Source organism: Anomalospiza imberbis, chromosome 18 (assembly GCF_031753505.1).
Source record: "Anomalospiza imberbis isolate Cuckoo-Finch-1a 21T00152 chromosome 18, ASM3175350v1, whole genome shotgun sequence".
Classification (NCBI taxonomy): Eukaryota; Metazoa; Chordata; class Aves; order Passeriformes; family Viduidae; genus Anomalospiza; species Anomalospiza imberbis.
The window spans coordinates 7,388,377-7,411,218 of NC_089698.1; the positions used below are offsets into that span (position 1 = coordinate 7,388,377).

At 39.6% G+C, this 22,842-nt stretch overlaps 2 protein-coding genes across 7 annotated transcripts in view; one reads left to right on the forward strand and one right to left on the reverse strand.

Moving 5' to 3' along the window:
* The window catches only part of RANBP1 (RAN binding protein 1), a 214,404-nt gene that overhangs the window by 143,920 nt on the left and 47,642 nt on the right, over positions 1-22,842 (reverse strand). The window lies entirely within an intron of this gene.
* The window catches only part of ARVCF (ARVCF delta catenin family member), a 245,417-nt gene that overhangs the window by 69,246 nt on the left and 153,329 nt on the right, over positions 1-22,842 (forward strand). For 4 of the 6 annotated variants that reach the window (XM_068208793.1, XM_068208796.1, XM_068208795.1 and 1 more), the window contains 2 exons: positions 13,932-13,998; positions 21,976-22,077. The gene's annotated coding sequence lies outside the window, so the exon portion shown is untranslated. The remainder of the gene's footprint in view (positions 1-13,931; positions 13,999-21,975; positions 22,078-22,842) is intronic. The other 2 variants (XM_068208794.1, XM_068208799.1) reach the window with 1 other exon arrangement.

A 22,842-nucleotide genomic window follows, 5' to 3' on the forward strand; every position in this document is an offset into this window, starting at 1 on the left:
CTCGTCCTGTGCAGTCCTGTGCTACTCATGCTGTTCCTGCTGTAGCAGAGCATCTGGATTCCTCATGCAGGATGGCAGCCCCCATTCCTTCTGGGTGTAATTCTATCCTGCAAAGCACTACTCTAAGTTCATCTCCGTGCTTTTCGCTGGCACTGTTAGGGGTAGGAATCCGCAGTGCTGGAATAGATGAAATATTTAAGGCCAGTCTTACACTTCAGTAGACTTGTGCTGATGTTGAACTTGTTCCAGCTTCTACATATTTTTAGATATTGTGGAATGAAATTTCACACTCCTCAAACCGTGGCTTCAGGGCAGTAGCACTCATGACCAGTTTGCCCAGCTCCAGTAGGGGCTAATGGCATGAGTACAGGGTGCAGTGCTGCATCCATTCCTTTCTCATTATTTAATAGAACATGTCAGCTGTCATAGCTTTGTTCTTCAAAGGAAAACTTGACACAACCTATGCATTTATTTATGAATTTGATGTATAAGGGGGAATAGTTATCTGTGTAACAAGAATCTTCAGTAGTACCTGTTGTCCTGGGCAGTTGCTGTGTTAGTAAGAGCTGGAGTTTAAGTCCAGGAGCAGCTGATGGTGAGTGATTCTGAATAAATTGATATAATAATCTGAAGTGAAAGCACAGCATGTGGAGTGACATTTTTAGCTTTGTTAATGTGTTTCTGGATAAAGAGGATTTTTTAATGATACGATTTTTCTCCTGATTGAAACCAGAAGAGCAGTTCAACATTGAGAAGGAATAATGTGAATGTTATGCAGTTTTACAGTAAATGTTAAGAACTTTGAGCTATGGCAAGGGAATAAAATTTCAGGGCTATGACTAGGTAACTAGGTACTCAATACTATTCAGCATGAACACTGCATCCAGATGACCTAATTTGATGTAATTCCTAAGTCTTTTATGAAATGGAAATAGAAGATGAATAAATATTCACTTGGGGATATTTTTCTCTAAAACCTAAAAAAGTATTTCTATACCCCTGAAATTGGTTTCATTTTTTATTGTTCATCTGTGGTTTTCAAGAGTCCCATGGTTTCAGATACAGCTTGACAGTCCTGATTGCTTTTATTTTACTCCAGTGTTCTCCCAAATTGGGCTGTATCTGATACTACTTTAGTAACTGTGTTGTTGATGGACGTGGGTAGTTGTCCATCCCTTCTGCTGTTCCCATCAAACCTTTGTGGGCACAGTGGACACACACACACAGAAGGGGTCATTTTTCTTGAGACTAACTGTAAATTGTGGCATGAAGGATTGGTGGCCCATCACAGATGGGAAATACTGAACCTGCCTTGATTGAGGGGAGCAACACACCAGACTCTTGTTCATCCATTGCTCTATTATTGCCTCACCGTGTTTCCAAGATCGGAAGGAAACTGCTCTGACACAATTTAAAAAACTCAGCCAAACCTCAAACCAGGAAAAGCTGAAGGAACACTACCCCCCCATCCCAAACCAATACCCACAACCCTATCCATTCCTATTTCTGTCCTGGATAAAGTATTTAATGTAGTTACATGTGGCTGTGTTAGATTTTTCTCCAACAAATACATTCTTCATCCTTTTCTTTTATTCCCAGTTTCCCAGATTAAGCCTGAGGACTTTGTGCAGTCCAAGTCTTTTATAGTAATTAAGGGTGTCCAGTTTTATAGCAAATGCTCTGATGTGATCTTTTTAATTTCTGTAATAAGAAAAAGTCATAGGAGTTTCTATAAATAAAAAAGAATATTACAAACAGTGAAGTGAAGCAGCCGAGTTTAAAGTTATGTAGAAACTACATGAAAACAATCTGTTCCTCTCATAAAATGCCATAAGATTTCAGCAGCACCCTTGTAATTTGGAGTCTACCCATTAATGTGTGTGAGCCTGTGTGTTGCTCTGCCATAGTTATGCTGGAAATCTAGAATTTAAAACCTCCAGCTGCAGTTTGGCCATAGTTATGCTGGAAATCTAGAACTTACAACCTCCAGCTGCAGTTTGGCCATAGTTATTTTGGAAATCTAGAACTTAAAACCTCCAGCTGCAGTTTGGCCAAAGTTATGCTGGAAATCTAGAATTTAAAACCTCCAGCTGCAGTTTGGCTGCTCAGGCACCACTGCAGGCACTGGGCACTCACATGCACCCAGACTACAGCTAATGAGCCCTAAAGTTAATAAATTTTCACAGGTACTCTGAAAATTACTTCAAAAGAGGCTTGAACACACCAGTTCGTATGTGCAGGAAATCATAACTGCATGTGGAAATGTGTGCTGTTATCTACAAGTTTGGATTAATGGAATTTTTTTGGTTCCTTTTGAGCTTTCCCATTCTTAGGAGTCAGCATAGTGATCAAAGAATCAGAATAGGGTTATGAAAGTAAAAAATTCCTTTTAATTCCAGGTTTTGCTTTACATTTTCCACATCAAGGATGTGTGTCTCTGATAGGAATTACTGGTGCTAACATTACTTCCCTTGGAAAATACATTGAAGTTTCAAGTTGAAAATCTCTATAAAAGTAAAATATTATCTGTAAATGTAAAATATTTGCATTATGGCGTTAATGGTGGCGTTTCATTAAGTTGTTACTCATGAATGGAATTACAAAACTTATTCTACTTTCTGCATTTTCAGCATTTTTCAATATTTTTTTTGGACATCAGACAGTATTTTGATTTTTCTTAGGGATTTGAAACTTCAGAGTTGACTTTGCTGACAGTAGCCTGTGCAGGTTATGGAGAGGACTGAGACAAATAATGCAGTGAGTTAATTTTCTGAATTGTCAGTTTGGAATGTTACAGGATGTCCGATCACTTGGTTCTGCTTCTGGTGTGACTGATTTCAGAAGGGGATTAAAAGCGGCTGATATAGCTCCTGCTTTCAGTCCGATAAAGCTGGAATCTGGAGATGCTGGTTGGCCCTGCCAAAGTTTTCCCTATTATACAGTTTTCTTTTTCCTTTCCTTAACATTTTGGGAAAGGGGCAGATGCCACCCTTTAGACATGTCTAAATGTTACTGCACATTCTTCAAATTCCTCTTCTTCGTGTTTCACAAGTGTGGAGTTGGGTGCAGCTGAGAAATGAAGATGTAAAAAGAAATGCTAGAGTTCTCTGTGGTGTCTCTATTGTATCCAGGTTACATATGCATGTAAATTAGTATAATTAATTATATCTACTCGTTTCAACAGCCAGCTCCTGAAGCTGAGCTCACAGTCAGTCAGTCTAAATAATTTCCTTTTGCATGATTATGTCATTACAGATATTAAGGACCAAGCATTCTCCCGGTAGCTCTAGCTTAAATACAATCAGAATAATGCATGTTTTCTACAAAGAATTTAAGTACTAAATCTGTTTAAAGTCTTGACAAAGCACTGTGTCCAGCAGCATGGCCATTACTGTAATTCCATTCAGCTTAATATATGCAAACCAGAGAGTTTCAGTCAATTGCAGTAATAAAACTTTTGTTTCAGCTGCCAAGTTAATAATTTGACTCCTCATGATTGTGTGTTTCCATGGCAATTGGATGGGTTTATGATTGACAAACATACAATTAAAACATGCCCTTCAAAACTGTACCTACTTCAAAACAGAGACCTACTGAAAGCTCAGTAATATTCCTAAACAACTTTTCATTAAAAGAATGGTGGATTGTGACTTTCAGCAGCCAAGAAGCTGCAATTTGTAGGTCTCAGCATCAATGAACATGGCCGAGTAATGTTAAGATTTACTGTGGCCTTAGCCTTGGATTTAAATCTCACCTAAATGTGGACTTTTATTCTCTTATTGATTTAAACTTCTCTGGCTTTAGTGATTTCTTTTAATTAACATCTAGAGTGAAATGGCCTAGTTCTTCCACAATCTAATTTCCTGTTGCCTTCATGTAGGACTGAGTGTGGTTAGCTGAGAGAGAGCCTGCTAGAGTTTTTAATAATAAGGTTATGCATATACCAACTCTTGGAAAATATATGCTAATGGCTTTACCAAAATTTACAAAAATTTATGGGCGCTTCAGTGGATGAAAAAATCTTATTTAAAACCATAAAATTCACTTTATGTTATAAAAACTCTGGTATTGTTAATCAAAGTAGGTTAATAACAGGGTTTCAGTGGAAGGTATATTTGCTTCTTGCTCTCTTTTAGTGTCTGGATGGCCTCTGGACCCATGGAAATGTCCAACTCCCTTTCTAAGGGAGAAGAACAGTAGGACTTAGATGAGGCCTAGAGGGAACAGTAGCTTATTTTATATCATCATGGAAATTTATTAGCATTATATGAGCAGCTTAATATATAGAAGCTTTTTTCATCAGACTACTCAGGGTGATTACATTTTTTTGATATAAAGTATATCATTACTTGTTAGTTCATTGCAATTTTTCTAGCAAGTCTCAGACAAGTATATTTTTGTGCAGTTTTGCAAGTCTGATATAGTGTCATTATATCTGATACTGTATTCATAGGATCTGTTTCATTTCTATATGTTTCCAGATGTAAGAAGCACCTAATGCCTGTGACACTGTTGTGATTTACAATCAAAATATCTTGCTTGTTTCCAAGGTAGCTGTATGAAATACATTTCCCTTCTCTAATAACTAGTCAAGCTGAGGGTGTTTTGAGGCCGGTGTTTTTGGCATCATCAATCCTTAGCTGCATTTTTGGTGCCACAGAAACGAGAGACATCTCTGAATCATTCAAGAGGAATGATAAAATGAGAGGGGAGAAGTTTGGCAGCTGAACATCGGTGGTGTGCCCCAGCCCTGAGGTGCTGGAGCCGGCACAACCCCACGTGAGTGTCGGGACTGCAGGATCTGCAGTAGCTTGGCTGCTCCCATCCAACAGCAGCCCTTCAGATTGAAAGAACAGCCAGATTCTGTCTCTTAAATCTGCACATTATAAATATTTAAGATGCAAATAAGACTTGTGTGATGGAGCTGCTGCTTCTGTGTTTTTGGCGGTCAGTCCTGTTCATCAGTTTTATCGCACTTGGTGCTTGTTGCGAGGATACTGTCCAGGCCGGCAAAAGTAAAATTAGATCTGTCAGCTTTGTACTGCTTTGTGGTTTCTCATGTTGTGCTAGTCCCTGTTCTGCTGCTCCACTCCCTGAGCCTGAGCTGCAGTGAGCAGCGCTCAGCTGAAAGGTTCTGCAAGGCATGAGATCTCAACTACCTCTGAACCCAGAGAGATCCCAGTGTGGCGCTCTGCATCCACACCTCCAAATGCGATGCCACTGGTACTTCTATGGCCTCAATTGTTCTCATTTCTGTGGTTTTTATGAGCAAAAGGGGAAAGGTGATATGGTACTGAAAAACAGATTCAACAGGTATATCAAATCTTTACTGATAAATAAATAAATTTTTAAAGCAGTGCAGTTCCACGCTTACTGTTCTTACCAGGAATGTGAATTAATCCTTCTGTCAATATGAAGAGCAGGAACTGTAGCATGGAGCAAATGTATATGAATTGTTTTCCCGTTTATTTCTCTTCCAGTAATTATCTATTCCCTTTCCTGACCAGCAGTGGCTCCTTAGGACAGACTCAGCATGTGCTTTCTTCACTGTTCACCTTATTTTCCTTGTTTGTTTGCTGGCATGTGTTTTTTTTCCTTCCTTGTTTATATCTCTGTCTAGCCACAGAGACAGTTCTCTGCAGTCAGTAAATCACACATCAAAATGATCAATTAATATGAATTAGTCCATTGCTACTTCATACATTCAGATGTTTGTCCTGGCAGGTACCACAGCAGCCACATAAAGCCCATCCAGCGAGAGGGATAAATGCGGTGATTGAGGCTCTCTTGACGGGGCTGGGACAGTTCTCCAGGGTCACACGTTGGCACACGCTGCCAGTGCCAGTTCACACGTGGCACTGCTGTTCTGTTCACAGCACAAATGTGCCTCTCCTGAGTGCCTTTCCTTGCCAGTGTTTCTGTGTTCTTCCTGCCCACAAATGTATTGGGTGTCAGCGTGTTTCACTGCCAGGCTTTCTAGCACGTGCTCTTCTCCTCAGTACTACACTGCTTCATTTGGCCTTTCAAAAACCTTTGGTCTCTTGTTTGTGTCCCCACCTGGAGCAAAATGCAGCATTCGGGACTCCGAGGTCAGGCTGTCACTGAAATAGATTAGGCATTTTATTGTAATTGCCAAATTTCTAGTGATCTGAGTTTACTCCCCCACCTTTTTTGTTTTTTCTTTCTATTTTAAGTACTGGCTTGGGATTCTGTCTCAGAATCCCAACAGTCTTTCTTGGTTAGGTTTTCTGTAGCACATCCTCCCGATATTTCTTAGAAAAATAACAAGAAGTTACTTGAAATTAGCAAGATGTTAGAGTTTTAGGAATATGTTTTCATGTAATCCCCCTTAATTGGCCTTAAAGATAAATACAGAACAAGGAGGTTTTTTTAATATAGGTCTAAATAGTTGATTCAACTTTTTTACAGTAGAATTGTAATAAATTTTCTATATCAGAAGAACTACAGTAATACACCATAAAAAAGGAAACAGTGTGGCAAAGCAAATAATTTTGCTTCAGAAGTGCCTGGATAACCAAATTCCTGCTGCTTTCATGTTTTAATCCTCTTTAAAAGAAGAGGCTGAACTCTTTCGGCGTTTAAAGACCAGATTAAACCCAACGAACTGTTACAATTCTATGATCGTTACACAGATGCACTGGAAACACTAAGAAACAAACCCTGTTAATAAATGTATATATTTACCATGCTTCAATTAATGTGAGGTTATAGATACTTACAGAACTTCCATGCGAGTGTGGATGTGGGAACTTCTGGGAAACTTAACAGTGCAGGTTTTAGCTGCTCTTGTTTGTGCTGGGAATTGAGAGACCTGTAGCTTAGTGTTTGAATATTTTGGTGTGTCTTTAAATAGCCACCGTGCTATGACTGCCCAGTAGCCTGAGTGCATTAGAATGCAGCTTGTAAGAGGTCTGGGACTTGGAATAGAAATATTCTTCTTATTTCCTTCTTCATTAAGCTCTCCCTGCTTTTTGTGTGAATTCCCAGTTGGCTGGGAAAGGTTACTAAGCTCTCATCTATATCAACTACAAATGATTGATTTCTTCTATCCCTAGATATTCTTCCTACCCATCTGTTTTACATTCTTAGAGCAGCGATTTTAGATGCTATTTATATCTTTCCTTGGCAATTGTTTTTCAGTTTAGATTACTACAGTAATTCACCTTTAATTTTCCCTTTGCTTTATTGAAGCAATTTATATTAGTGATCCTAATCTGTGCTAATGTCACACTGATCCATGTGCATGACTGAGTAGAGGCCCTTCTTTTTCTCTTACGTGAACTTCTGCCTTCTGATCATCATTAATAAACAGAACTTTAATTTTTTTTTAAACAAAGACAAATGGAAAGATTGTTATGCAATTAAATAGAATATACATAATTGCTGTGTAAATCAGACAGACATGCTGTGCTCTTTCGCTGTCATGCAGGTACAGATCTTGCATCCTTGCAATTTCAACTGCGAAAACCTCATTAAGTCAAATCAGTAGAACATAAAGTTTAAAGAATGCCAGCACATCTGAAATGATCTGACTGTTTACCATTTGGTTTCCTTACTGTTTATATGTATTTTGTTAGTTTGGGAATGTTCATTAAGTTTACCTGCATACACACACATCCACTTTGCCAGTTTTCTGGAAGATGTATGCAGCTCCTGCCACCATGGAGAGTGCTATGGATTCTGCAGGTTTGCTAGAGGACTCCCCTTGTTTCAAGCTACTTTTCTAAGTTCTTGTTTAAAAAAAAAAAAAATTAAAATCCTGCTTCATGTGAAGAAGAGCTGTAAGAGATGTGACTGAGGCCTCATTCAATTGTGTCTTTTTTAAGGACAAGAGGAAGGCATCACGTAGGTGTTCAGGATTGAGATTCCAGAGATGTATCACTCACAGCTCTTGACTTTCAGCAAATTGTCATTTGCTCTGTGAATTGTCATTTCTCCAATCTTACCTGTATTTTTTTGTTCCTTTCTTTTGCCTTTATCAGCATGTAATAGTAATCTGTCTGTGGCAGAAGGCCTTATGCCAGTTACAGGATTAGGTGCCAGTCTAGTAGTGACTGCATGTGGTCGTTCTTGTGGTCAGCTTAGACTATTAAGAGTATTCAGATTTATCTGTAGCAATGCATATTATCAGGAAAACAGTTCTTAAGTTAGGCTACCCTGTAATTTTATTCACAAAATATTGTTAGTTAAGCTTTCACTCAGGCTGATTTTCTTCTTGCATTTGGGCACAGAAAGAACTGGACATTTTTCAAGTACATATTTTTGGTAAGAAAATTCCTAGCTTGACAAACTATCTGATAGCTGCTTTTGTTCCGAGTTGAACCTTTGCCAGTGTCATTGCCAGGGCAGAAGCTGTTGGCCACGGGCAGTGAGTGCAGCATCGTGAGCATGCCAGAACTCTGGCAGAGCAGCACAGGAACGTCTGACGCTGCTGCCTGCACAGTGCTGCTGGTCATTGTCATCCCTGCCAAACTGGGACATGGCTCTGCTCTGCTGCAGCAGCTCATCTCTGCTCTAGCTGCAGTAGGATATTGATTACAAATTGCAGCTTTCCTTTTTGAATCGAAATTCTGCACAAAGATTCTTCTAAAAATTCCAGCTTGCTTTGGAAAATCTGCTGTCTTAACCTTATGGTTAGGGGACTGGGTCTGGCTTGCTTGAGAGAGGAATTTCTACCCTGGAGAATGCAAACATCTGCAGCCAGTTTCCCACAGTTGTTGTGACCTTTGTTGGCACTAATATATTATTACTAAAACCAGGGTTGATTTTTTTATCCTTCTTTTTCCAAGATTAAATTTCATTATAGAATTTTGGAAGATCACATTTGCCTCCTAGGTAAATGAATAAATTTATCCTCTTTCTGTAAAACATAAAAGGTGACTTTGGTTACCCCATGAATGCTATCAAGTTCAATTTAGATACCCTTAGTATACTAGAAAACAAAATTAGATAATTCATCATCTAAATTAAATGATACTCCATATTAGCATGTAATATAACAAAATTCCTTTAAAAATTTTCATTAAAAGTGATCAACTGCTGCATTTTAATTTAATTTGGTGTGATGAATTCTTATGTATAGTAAGCTGTAAAACTGTAAATTCCATTTTTAAATAAAAGGTGGTCAGTTATAGTTTTATTGCTGTGTAAGTTCTTGAAACAATACTGTTGGTGAAGTCTCACTTATTATATATGTATCTGCACCAGTGTGGTACTAGACTGTGTATACCTTGCTTTTCCATTCCTAGATGTCTGTTTGTAAGGAGAATTATTAGGAACGTAGTACTAGCAGCTGCCAGCAGGCTTTTGATAAGAAGATTATTATGTGTTAACTTTAAAGAGTTAGGAATATATAATTTATGGCTACTTGGTGGATTTTGCAGATGGCCCAGTTGTACACAGTTGCTAATTGGAATGACTTAATGGAAAACCAGTCTTGGAAATTCTGTCATTTAGGTCTGTTGCAGTCAAGAAACTGCTGTTTGAGTGCATCTCCTCTGTTTGATGTTCAGGAAGAAATCTTAGTCCTGTATTAAAAACACTAAACTGTCTGGGCTTCTTACAAATATTTACCAAATGCACGAAGTCTGTGAGATTTCCTTCAGAAGAAGGGATTAGCTTTAATTTTGCTTGTATCATAGCACAGCAAAGTGAATCCCTGTACACTGGCTTTTGTAGTTCTGTATTTCATACATTTTCTTTTAATATGTCATGTCTTTATCAACACAGCAACACAGTAGAGGAAATAGGTGCACCTGGTTTGGCAGAGTTAGTTCAGCCATTGTTTCTGTAATAAATTATTTACTTCACTGGTAGCATGTAATGACTTGAGTGACATTTTATAGGCTGTTGTACATTTTCAGTCCTGACATTTTAAAAAGCCACAGTTCTTATCTGTGACATGTCTGTGTACTGATGCATGGGCTCTTTACTACTTCTGTAATATTTATATAAAATTTATTGGCAGTAACTGCTATTACCCAGCACATCTCTTTTGAAAGGTCTGTGTATCTCTCCACATTGACTGAGCTGTTCAGAGGGGGTTTGGAACTTTCTGGGCATTTTGCCACTACTTCTGTCTGAACTTTGTCTGCATTTGTATCAGCTGCTTTAGTTAGTGGTTGCTTGCTTGATGTTGACATGCTGATTTACACTATAATTAAGAATGAGTAGGAGTTTCTAAGGGAACTCAGAGCTCCTAAGTAACACAAAAATAATGCTGTTTTAAATAAATTTATAGAGATAATTGAGTGTAAATATTAAAATATCAAACAGCTTCAAGTCCACGTCTTTTGATGGAAAGCTTTGTAATGAGTGTGCAGGGTGGCTGCTGTTCATTATGTTTGTATCACATCTTTAAGAGGAGAAACCTCACTTCCCATGACTGTTTCATATGTTTTGATTCAAGTTGTGACAAAGCATATACCCACACACGGAGTTGTGTAATGTAGCTACCTTGTGTTCGCCATCTGATACCTTACATAAAAGCAGAACTGTGCTGTCAGAATACCCTACATTTCTTTGTGAAATAAAATAGCAGTGTAGCAAATGAAGATGTAAGGTGAAGGAAGAAAATTCTTTCTTTTCACCTCCTTGTCTCTTAGTTAAGTAAATCACAGCAGATACAAAATACACTTCAGAGAGTTGTATTCAGCTCTGGCCAAACTTCTGGTGATTTATCTGTCACAAGAGGTCTTGCCAAGGAAAACATACAATTGGAGGGTATCAGCTTCTTGCAATCAATAAAACAAAACATGGACAGACAAATTAATCTGGGAGTAAGTGAGCTCTTTTCCACTGGTCTCTTTTCCATTGAGGTAGCTTTTGGCAAGTGAAGTCGTGCTGACTGCAGTCTGCTGCTGTAAGCGATAGAAACATTTGTTCCTTGAGGCTGCTTTGAGGTTGTAAGTGTGCAGTGAGGACTGGAGCCATGAGTCTGCAGGTAATTTTTCTGCTACCAAATAAATTACATGATCCAAATTCCTTATTAGTTATTTTAATGCCAGAAATGCCAGGGAGAAGGTCATTTGAGCGACAGAGAGAGCCAAAGATAACGGCTTTCCATTCATACCCTGGGCAAGATGTTACAGTGTGTGCTTATAGTAGTATTGCAGCTGAATTGAAAAGCAGTCTGCTTGTCCATCGTTTATTTTGGACTACACTGCTTGCTTCCCTCACGTTAGGCAGTGTTAATGTCACCAGTTTCTGTGCAGAGGGATGTGCTCGGTGCCCCAGAGCGTGTTCCAGCCGTGGTTTGTGTCACACTGGCTCCGTGTCACTGGCACTCAGACTGGCACAGTGGGAGCCAAGGGCCAGGCAATCCAGTGGAGTTGCCCAGGCTGTACCTGCCTGAAGGCTGCTCCTCCCACTGACTGAAAGCAAATGTTTCCAAGAGCTTGGGTGGATGCTCAGAAGCCTTTTGAGTAAGGGACCAAGGTGTGAGGAGTGGACTACCAGCACACACCAGGCATAGCTGATGATACAAAATAAGACATTAAGAAAAAGGAATGGTAGAACATGTGCTACTGTACTTCCCATCATGCTGTTTGTGTAAAAGTCCTCATCTGTTGGCAGTGCACACATTTGCAATGGTGCAGAATCAAAATTTGTCCCTAAGTCTTCCTGCAGTCTAATAAGCTGCTCACATTGTCACCATGTTAGAAAAGCTTTAATAACTAATTATGTTCACTGGAGTGGGACACGAATGAAGTGTGGTGGGGATGCAATTGTGGAACTCGCTGACTGGCAAGAAATGCTTTGCTGATAGATGCTTTACTTTCCCAGACATTTTTGCAGTGTCAGTGCCTTGATGTTCTGTTAAGTTCTTTCTTCTGAAAATATTGATCTTAATTAGTTACTATAGCTAGAGACTAATTGTCTGATTTCTTTTTTTTTTGTCATTTGTTGGTGAGTAAACATAAAACCACTCAGTCCTTAACAGTGCAACTGGGGTAATTAGTTACAAGTGAGAGATAACAAGCAATCTGAAAAGGCATTACAGGTTTTTCTCCACCTTTCCCATTTGAGAGCTGTAAGATACTTGATTAAAATTAGCAATAAAAGTACATCACTGGAATGAAGCAGCATTTTTGTAATGAAACACAGGTGTTTTATTAAATGTAATGCTGCCCAAGCTGGTGGGTTTTCTCCCCTCTCCCCTGCACCACAGCTCATGTTATCAAATGGGCAGAAACCAAGGGCTGAGAAGGGGACTTTGCAGGATGGCCATGAGCCTCAGCAAGCTGCAGTCCTGCTTCCCAGGATTTGGGCTGAAGCTCTGAGCCGCATCAGCCAATACAAACCAGCACTCGGCTTCGTGCCGGCAGTTGGACTGTGCCCGTGTGAGCACGGCATTGTCTGGTCCAGGTGTTTGCCATAACCCACACAGCACATCAGGGACTGTCACTCTTTGGCAAACACCCTGCTCAAAGAGTAAAATGAGACATGTAGATTTGTGTTAAAAAGACAAGAAGTTTTTTCTTGGTGATCAACACTAAATTTCAGGCTATACAGGTGTGATAATCATGAGAAGACCACCAGTAATACTGTGGGTGAATATAAGACTGCTGATATTTTATATACATATTTTGGGATCTTGTGAAGTAGGCAAATGCACTTTATTCCCAGGTTATATGATAAAAAAGATTCAGCAATCCCACAGCTGTACATGAATGCTATAGTGGGACTGAGTCTTACCCAGGACATCCCAAGCCTTAGGCAGCTTGTTTTCTTGGCTCTGAATCAACAACAAAAATACAGGTGAAAAAGGAGGAAAGAAAAATCAAGGGAAGTATTTTTTCCAGTAGTTTTTGTCTGTTCCAGGTGACACTAAATGTAAAGCATTATTTCTTTCTGACTTAATAAAATAAATAAAATTAGCTTACGTAGAGGAGATAAGTAATATTCTTATGAGACAAAAGCTGAAAGAAATTAGGCTTCAAAGAAGCTCTCTTCTTACATCAGAGATGTAGAATTTTCTTTTAGCACCTCTGTGGTTACAGCGAGTCTGCAGGATTGAAGTGTTTTTCCTTACTTACCACTCAGGTGTTTATTTGGCCCCCTTGTGCCGTCGAGGCAAAGGAGGAACAGTGAGGAAGGGTCTCATGATGGAGCCATATGTTGGTGACAGGGCAGTGAAATGTCTGGTTAATGGGTAAACTTCACCCGAGTGAAACCCAGCAAGGGTGATCTGCAAGAATCAACTGCTTGAAATGTTCTTGCTCTCAGGAAGAGAGTAGGAGAGTGGGAAACCAAGACAAAGGATCCTGCTGATTAACTTCAGGAAATTGCTGGGATAAGAAATGCTGTAATGGGAATGCTACATAAAGCTCAAACAAAAAAATGAGATTTTGAAAAACATTCTTTCTGGTGAATTTTCTGTCCTAATTTCTCTTATTCCCTGCTGTTAGAAGAAAAAATGTCAGACAGGATGAGGTATATCTGTGGAACCACAGCTGACATTTTTAGAGCCACTAGATGGCATTTAGACCTGGATGATTGAAAATGCTCTGATGTGTGCTTATGAGGCAAACATTTTTTGCTTTTAAATCTAGGAATTAATGGGGAATTAAATATATATTTGATTAAATTTTAAGTTTATAAGTGTGTGATTTATGCACATATGAGTGGCATTGGGATAGAAATCAGGAGGATCTTCATTAATGGATTTTATTTTCAATACTCCAGTTCTGTGGGATTTTCTTGGGATTTCAGGTGGTGGTGGAATAGATGCTAGAGCTAATGCTTTTTTGTAAACCAGCATGACTCAGGAAGGAGAACCAAGGAGACATACAAATAAAAGAGTTACACAGTATTATGTAAATGTTATCGTTTATTCAAAAATAATCCCCTCTTCCTATTTCTCCCAGATGGAATAAAAATCTTTGTTATTTTCTTTGTTTCTCTTACAGAGTTATTATCGAACCAAGGGAGAATTTCCATCTTAAAAGCCACTACAAGAAAGAAAGATTATAAAAGGTACTGTGTTTCTGCAGCTGAGTCTCTTGAGTGTCTTGTTACTATTTCATTATGTGTGTTCTTAAATCACTATCCTTTTATTAAATTGTCTTTACACCTCAGAAATTCTGTCATTTGCATGCTATTGAAGGCCAACTAAAATTTGTTTAACAGAGTGGTAGAACGGTTGAGGAGCAGAAAGAAGGGAATGCCCCTGTGATGTCCCTTAAAACTGCAGCTAGGACAGGACCCTCTGCCATGGTTCGTTGTGTCCGGAGCAGAGGCAGCGGCAGGGGTAGATCACAAGTGCAGCTGAGGAAAACAGGGATGAGAGTTTTCTCTTTTGTACCTTCTCTGATCCATCTCTCCCTTTTCCTATTGCCATGGAAATACTCATTTAGCTTCATTCTACCCCTGGCAGAGCAGGGGATGCCTCTAAACTGTGGGACTTCTTCCTGCAGGCAGTAAGGGTGAGACTCTCAGGATGTCTTTTCCTCTCTCCATGTCCCCCCTGCCAGCTATATCTTAGTCTTTCTGGAATCTAAAGCCAGTCCTCTGCTCTCTTAGAGGATGACCATAAGCATTTTCAGCTGCTCTGAATTCACCTCCGTACTTTGGTGTGTCTGTTTTAAATCTGGGGACTTGAAAGTGAATAATGGGATTAAATATTAAAGTACTCACGTTTATTTTCCTGAAATATTGCTCCCTTCTGTGTACTGCTTTATTTTTCTCAGAGTAGGTGGATTATAGTTTTAGCCAAGCATTCCTCGAAAATAATCCTCTGAATAACACATATCTTGTTACTGATTTTTATAAAGTTTTTTCCATTTTCATTTGATTGTTTTTTGATTAAACATATATGTCAAACCAAAAAGTTTTATTGAAAATAAATAGCTCATTTTAAGTTTCAAAGCTGTTTGTTGGAAAGATTCTCAGCAGAGTTTACATTGTATTTACTGTCTGAATTGTTTGGGATTTATCTCTGTTACTTTCATAGTTTTAATGAAATGAGTTAGTCGTGTTTATTATAGCTGAAATGTATTCCTATTTATACAGTGCAGGATTTTAATTTTAATATAATAGAGGGAATTTGCTTTAAACATTTGTAGTGGTTAGAAAGTTAAAGCAACATTGTTATTTTTCCCACTCAGCAGTTATCAGCAGGATGGCTATTGAAAAGGGATGTTTGAATAGCAGGTTGTTTCTTGGAGCAGATCTTCAGTGATTGGGAAGAAATATTTCTGCTTCCAAATAACTGTAATTAGGCACTAGTGATAAGTTTGTTCCTGGAAGTAGGTAATATTCTTGATGGAGGATATAAACTGCAAAAAGCATTAAGATTTAGTCAAAGATAAAAATGTAGGATAGGCTTGGAAGGGGTGAGATCAGAGTCTAACTATAGCTATCAGGAAGAAAATTACTTCTTCAGAAGACAGTTGGTACTGACCCCCTAAATCAAATATTTTTCCCAATTCCTGCTGATTTTCAGGTCAGGGTCAGCCTCAGCAGGAGATGTGATTTGGATGTGGTAGTTGACCAGTGGAAATGGGGGTGTACGAGCAGGTCAGATCCAGAACAGGCTTCCCATGCAGGGAAGGAGGGATGTGGAGAAGGGGGGATCCCTGGAGGTCTGGTGTGATGTTGGTGTTGCCAGCCCAACATCACAGAGCCTGTGGTGACCCGTGCCAGGCTCTCACCACCTGCAGAGCAGCCGGACACCACGTCCCGGTGCTCTGCTGGCAGCACAAATGCTTACATTTTGATAGAGCCACAAACCAGTGAATAAAAAGCTCTTGTAATAAAGATATAAATCTCAGTCTTGAAGATTGATACTTGCAGTTTTGCTCAGTGTACGGCGGTGCAAGCACAGCACGGCGTTTCTGTTGCGTGCGAGGGAAGATCCGAACGAGTAAAGAACGCTCGAGTCTGGACTAATCAATGGGGTTACTATGGCATCTTGATTTACCCAGGGATATGAACCAGGCATGTCCTGAATATTATTCTCTGAGGACTACTTTGGCTGTCAGTTTAACCCCACAGAAGCCAAGATGCTTGGCTAATAGAATAGGAAATGCTTCTCAGGGATAAGGGTTTCTGCCTTGAAAATTCAGCAACACCTTGCACCTGGAAACAGGAGAGTTGAACTGGCAGTTGTTGTGGCAGTGCTTCTGCCCCTCAACCAGGCACCACCTCTGGAGCAGCACGTTTTTCCAGTGTGTAACAAAGACTGTTCTGTTGAGAGAGGTTACATGCTAAAATCCATCATATGGAATGATGACTTCCTCCAAGACTTTCATTAAAATGTATCTGTTTTTCCTGTCTTTATGTTTATGCATGAACTGAATGATTATTCAAGACAGCAGATGAGTTAAATACTTTTATTTTGCTCAGAAATTATTTATTAGTTCTCAAATGCATGTTTGCCTTGTAATACTAAAAAGCTGTGGTGTTAATCAGCACAAACTTGGATTGCATCCTAAACTTACAAGGGTAAAATGAACTTGGATTGCATTTTAAATTTACAGATGCTGACACAGTGAAGGGTGTGCTCTGCACATGCCATTGCAGAACGCAGATCAACAGTTTTGGTCTAAACAGAGTAGATTTACTTAGTGCCTCGGGCTTCCAAATGTAGCTTGGTGAAAAAAAATCCTGGATTTAGAATGACACAGATGTTACTGGAGAGAATTAAAGCTAGTGGCCCTTATTCTGTTTCTTCTGTCTTTGTATTGCTTTAATCTCTTAATTGATACTGTTCTGGTTCTAAGCAACATAAGGTGGAAATCTGATTGTTTTTAATGAGAGAGGTTGAAATATGGAAGAGTAATGCAGTAAGATTGGTTAGTAAGCAGCTAATGAAATTATTTTGATTTAGTAGCTTCAAGAATTATACACAAGCATTGCCATTATGTTCTTTCCTGTTTATACTGATGTTTTCAGTTCCCTGGTGGAGCAATAGAGCAGCCACCCAATTCTCTAGATGTGCTTGTGAGAGGTAAACAAGACCCATGTTCTGCAAAACAGCTGAAGGGTTTTGGTTCTGTTTTCCTCCTGAAAGCAGGTGAAAACCACAGGGAAGAGGCTCACTCTGAACGTTTCAGACCTGTGAATTTTTTTCCTAGCAGTGACAGTTTATTTATTGGTATAAAATGCTTTGGGAGATACTAAATATTTGATTCAGATGAGTTAAATAATCTGTTTCTATTTGATGCACTTACTTGCATTAATATTAAAAATAGTAATTGGAAATGCCCTCATAAACCTCGAGACTGGAGCCCTAGAATTAAAAAGCATTTGTTATTACCCAGGAATGTAGCTGTGCAGTTTTATTGGCCTTTCTTCTACTGTAATCTATGGATCTCATTTAGCTGCATGCAGCCCTGTTCTTCTGAAACATAAAAGGAAGGAAATCTCTCAATAGCCTGAAATCAAATTATCTCTCTGTGTTAATCTACATGTAAAACATCCAAGCCCACTTCTTTAAAGGAAAACAGTTCTACTGATAAGGAGGGCTAGACTGTGTTCTTTCGATACTAGAATTAAGTGGATTTTTTTTTTGTCTGCAGAGTGCTATTTATAGCATCAATTAACTCCTCATGGTTGGGATAAGTCATTTGACACATCTGTTGCTGAGCTTAAACACTCACTGTTCTGTGGGGTCACAGTTGGATTTTTTCCTCTCAAAATGTGTAATGAAAGGACAGTTTCCTACCTACTGGCTCTTAGTTTGAATATGCTGCCTAAACACGCTGCCTGGTGCCTGCGGGGGCATTTGGGCTGGGTGGAGCTGTTGGGCTGCCTGACTGCAGAGCTGACCTCAGCTTTGTTGTTTGCCATTTTGTTCTTTATCTACTTGATGATAGCACAATCGTATCTTTTATGGAAGAGTTATTATGAGCTTCTGCAGACTCTTCCAGCCTCACTGTAATGTGTCAGTTACTCTGTGTGACAAACTGGCCTGGCTTTGGGAGCTGCTGCTGGCCCCACTGACTCTTGTTTTTCCTGTATTTTGTAGAGATTTAATGCTCCTAAATACAGGGCTGTGCTCTGCTGCAGTTCCCCACACAGAGCCAGTTTCAGTCACATTCCTGGCAGTAGCCTTTCTCTTAAAATGGAAGCCCTTTTGCCAAAACTCTATAAACACCTAAGAGATGAGAAAAATGAGGATTCTTGTATATTGTTAAGTGAAATCTTGTTCGTGTTCTGTGGAAGTAACTGCAGGAGGTTATAACAGTGTCTTTATGTGTTTGGCTTATTTGCAGCCAGATTGGATTGTATATTCAAGGAGCCAAGCTTTAAAATGCATGGGAAAGAAGGACAGACTGGAGTTATGAACTGCGCTGCTTTTGATCTTTATTCTTTTCTCTTTCTCATTGAAATAGGCCTGTTGTGAGAACAGATGTATTGATTTTGGGTGGCTCTGCTTGCAAGGGAGGCCCTAGAGTAAGGAAGCAATTTCTGTTGAAAATGTTAGAGCCCCCACGGTTAATTGAAGGCCTGACGCTATTTAACAGTCACATAGGCTGTTGGAGAGGTTTTGCTTGCTGCTTGGAAGAGGTTATTCCAGTGAAATACTCGTGGTGGGATTGTCTGTTGTCTGGTTCTGCTCGGAGTGATCCGTGGCTGAAGGGTCTGTTGATGTGGGCTAGGATCACACTGGGGTCAGAGGAAGTGGGGCACCTGGAGCTGCTGCTAAAGGCAGCTGTGAGAATACTTGGAAGCCTGGATATCCATAACTCAGAAAGGGACCACAAAGTGCAATCCATTTTTAAGCAGAGCTCCTTATTGATTTCAGTGGGGGAGACTTTGAAAAATCGATGGCACGCAGCAGCTTTAGTATGCAAGGACATGTGTTCTGGGGTGTTAAAGTGATCGGCCCATGAACTAATCAGGCTGGTAGCAATCACGTCTGGCAAGTTCCAAGGCAGAAGGAAAGGTGTCAGAGGCTTGAGATGCAGCAAATTTACTATTCATATTCCAAGAGAGATTGCAAAGTATGATCTTGTTCATTCTAGCTTTGACTTTCAAGTTGCATTTTATTTCTGTAGAAGAAAAAAAGCTACAAAGGGAAATGGAAAAAGTTTTTGGCAATATGTAAACATGGGCCTGATTATTATAAGGTGTAGTATTAAACAAATAGAATTGCTGAAGTAATCAAAATACTCTGATTTTTTTCCATGAGAAACCATCTCTGCCTTGTTCAGTCTTTCAGTATTTACAAGATTATTACAAAAACTATTCCACTTAGACACTAGTTTGGAAATATTTGGGGACTGTTTGTTTGCACAGAGAATTTACAGTGCACAGTGTGAATTTATAGACTATCACATACCCCATTAAACCTGAGTGTGGACACTTAGTAGGTGTGAAGTAATATGCTGCCATTTTGCTGTGCTGTTTTATGCTTAATTAACACAAACACTGATCTCTGAAGGAAGTTTGGCATAATGAGTGCTGTGATGGAGGAGTTCAACATATTCAGTGTAGACAAGTCCTTAGGTCCCGGAGAGCAAGAGCTCAGAAAGGTGCTCTTTGCTGTTCTGGTTTATAAATGACAAATTTCAGGAAGAAATTGATTTTTTTTTTTTTAACATTGGGTAAAAGTAAGCATAGGCTAAAGCATTTACTTTAAAAATTACCCTTACAAAAATATTTCAGTTTGAATTTTACAGCATTAAACTGAATTATTTATATTATTATATGTATGCAGTTGTGAGAAAAATGTTCTGTATTTCCATAATTTATTTTCTTTTCCATTTGGAAGAATATAGCAGTTGAAATTTACCTTACTGGGGAGGGAGAGCTACAGTACAATTAAAGCTATGTAGACACACTATATGAGCAAGCGCTGAAAACCCTGCATGAAATTTTGGAATGAAAACCTGAAAAACTCTAGTAGCAAAGTGCTGAAGTGAGGAATCTTTATCAAAGGGTAGTTCTAGAAAGAACACTGGTCATCATTTAAACATGCAGTGATTAATGCATAGAGATTGAATTAGATATAAGAAGATTTTGGGGATTTTTTTGGTTGAGAACTATATCTTTTCTGAGGTACCACAGTATGATTTCAGTGATTTGAACTAAAAGGCTAATGAAATTATTTCTTTTTAAATGGACTGGGAACGATTTTGGTAAGGTTGAAGATGCTGTGGTGCTGTTGACCAGAGCCAGTTTGGTGGTGAGTTAAGTCTTGGAACTGCATTGCCTTTACAAGCATATGTTTGGATACTTTTGTTGATGTGGCTTAACCCAGTTCATAGTATGATATTCTGCAAATTTATTTGCAGGGTTTATTTATTTATTTATACAGAATAATTCCTGCTGGATGATCAGATGAAATTTCTTACTAATGTAAAAGCTCAAATATTTCATGTTGACATTTTTTTCTGCAGGAATGGAAGTGTGGAGCTGCAGCATTCCTTGCATTGTCCTTAAGATGCAAAGTTCCTTCTCAAGGAGTTCTTCTGTTACCATTTCCTCTGCTCTGGTTCATTCCCTGGTTTAAACCTTGTTTCACAGACTGCCTCTGTGCAAAGGAACACAAAAACCCTCACCAGCTTTTTTGTTGTTTCTTCTGACACCAGCACAGCGTGTCTGTCTGTGCCTACCAGAGAACTATATTGAAATAGCTTTCTTTGTGAATTCCTCATTGCTATTCATTGGTGGAGGTTGTCACGTAAGGGTCAAATTAGAACTCAGTCAACCACAGCAGCGAGAGGACCAGGCTCAAAGATAGATTTCAGCATAAGGTCTGGGAAGCAGTTTATTTGGAATGTGTTACATGTATTTTATATATATATATGTCCAAAGTGTTATTCTTTTATCTCTAGAAACTCAGTTATATTTAATTTTCTTTCTCTGGTCATTTACTTGAGAATTAGTCTTTCTCTCACTCTGCCTCCTGACTTTCATCTTTGGGCATATCTATGCACGGTTTTGTTACAGCTATATAAGTTTTGAGCATAGAATTTAATTCTGTTAGTTTAAGAAAAAATGAGATTTCTGGCATGATGGTTCTGTGCTCTTTGAGGTTGGATCCATGTGAAGAAAAGATCGTATTTCTGGTAATTTGGCTGAAACATAAGAAAATGTGTTTATGCTGGCTTCAGGAAGGCAGACAGTACCTGGTCAAGCAAAAAACCTGCCAGGGCAATATTCCTCTGAAAATGTTCTAAAACATTTGAACCAGGAGTGTGAGTTTGTAGTGGCTCTGCATTTTGTGCCACGTGGTTGCAGCATTTTGATGTGGTAGCAGCTTAAGACTGGCAGTGCTGCCTCAGAACCATGCCTTCACCAAATGGGTTCTGTTCTCTACATTCTCCAGCAAAAACAGGGACTAAATTGGCAGCTGCTGACCCAGAGAAGTTTCAGTCATAGATGTTTTAAGACAAAATAAATCAGGGATTTACTGAGCTACACAAATGATCTGGTATCCCAAAAGCTTCTTTTGTTTAGGTTTCGTGCAGGATCAGCTAGGTACACATACAGACAGGGAGAACAAGCTATTATGCTGTGTCCATCTTTTAGAAATGAATGTCCCCTCACTGACAGGGATCTGTGAAATGAACTTGAGCCATTTCAGGCTTGTACATCTGAGAGGAGCCTAAAGCTGTGTGCCCAAATAACAGCTCTCATTTCTGAGAGCATCCTATTAGGTTTCTGTGTTTTAAATTGCCCAGCTACAACATCCAGCTTTGAAACATTCCATCATCTTCCTTCCAGTCTAGAGTTTTCCCTAATATAGGACATTAGCTGTAAATCTCACAGGAATATGCAAGTATTCATCACTGATAACAGATTAATCAGGGTGGGGTTTTTTTTCTTTAGGAGTCTCAGGATTGGCTTCTCTGAATATTATTTCTTTTACTACAAGTTAGGAGGAAAACGGTGTAATAAATAATTTCTACAACACAGTGAGAAGAGCCTGGGAGCTGACTGTATATAGGAGAGTCTGTAATACCTTATTAACTAACTCTGTCTCTTTCCTCTCTCTTGTAGCTGATTCTTCTTGAGGCTGCTCTCCTGCTTTGTCTGTCCTGTTCTAGTCTTAGCAGGTGATGTCCCAGCAGCTCTAGCCCTCAGACTTCAGTACCTCACTAGGTGTGTATGGCTCAGTTTTCTCTGCATGCTTTCTGGTGTCGCATGGAGGGCAGCACTCATGTTATGCTACTCATCTCTCGTGGCACTTGGGGCTGAGAATGCCATAGCATGCGTTACGCTTCAGTACCATGGATTGTTTAAGCCCCATTTTTGCTTTTATTCTGCTGGTTTTCTTCCCTGGAGAAGCACAAAGCTGCTGTTTCCATGCACACTCGCAGGCCTTCGTGTTTGCTCCTGCAGCTGCTGAGCAGCTCTATGAACAAGCTTCTTGATGCTCACAGAATCATCTCCTGCCAGCAGGACTGATAGACTTGGACTGGTCTGATAGAGCAGTAGTGGGGCAGCTGAGTTCAGCATCCAGACTGCTGGATGGGAGCGGTCCCTGCGAGCCTGCTCCCCTGCAGCTGAGCTGGGAGCAGCCTGTGCCGTGTTGTGTCGCTGGCGGGAGGACAGCGCGCTCTCCAAACGCAGCTCACTCACAGAGCCCATCTCTCCCCAGGACTTGGAAGTGCAGGGCATTTGAGGTTCTTCATGACTGTTAGGATTTAGGTGCCCACATCTCACGAACTTGACCCCTCTTAATCTGAAGGGCTCTTCAAAAACTCTTGACTATCAGTTACATCCTATAATAGCAAAATTAGCATGCAGAGTTGACTCACGTTTTTTGTGGAGCACCAAGTGACCCTTGGAGTCTTGGCAGTGGTTCCAAGAGCCTCAGACTCGGGTGTGAGCTGGGGTGTTAGCAATGAGCAGGACCCCTGTTTT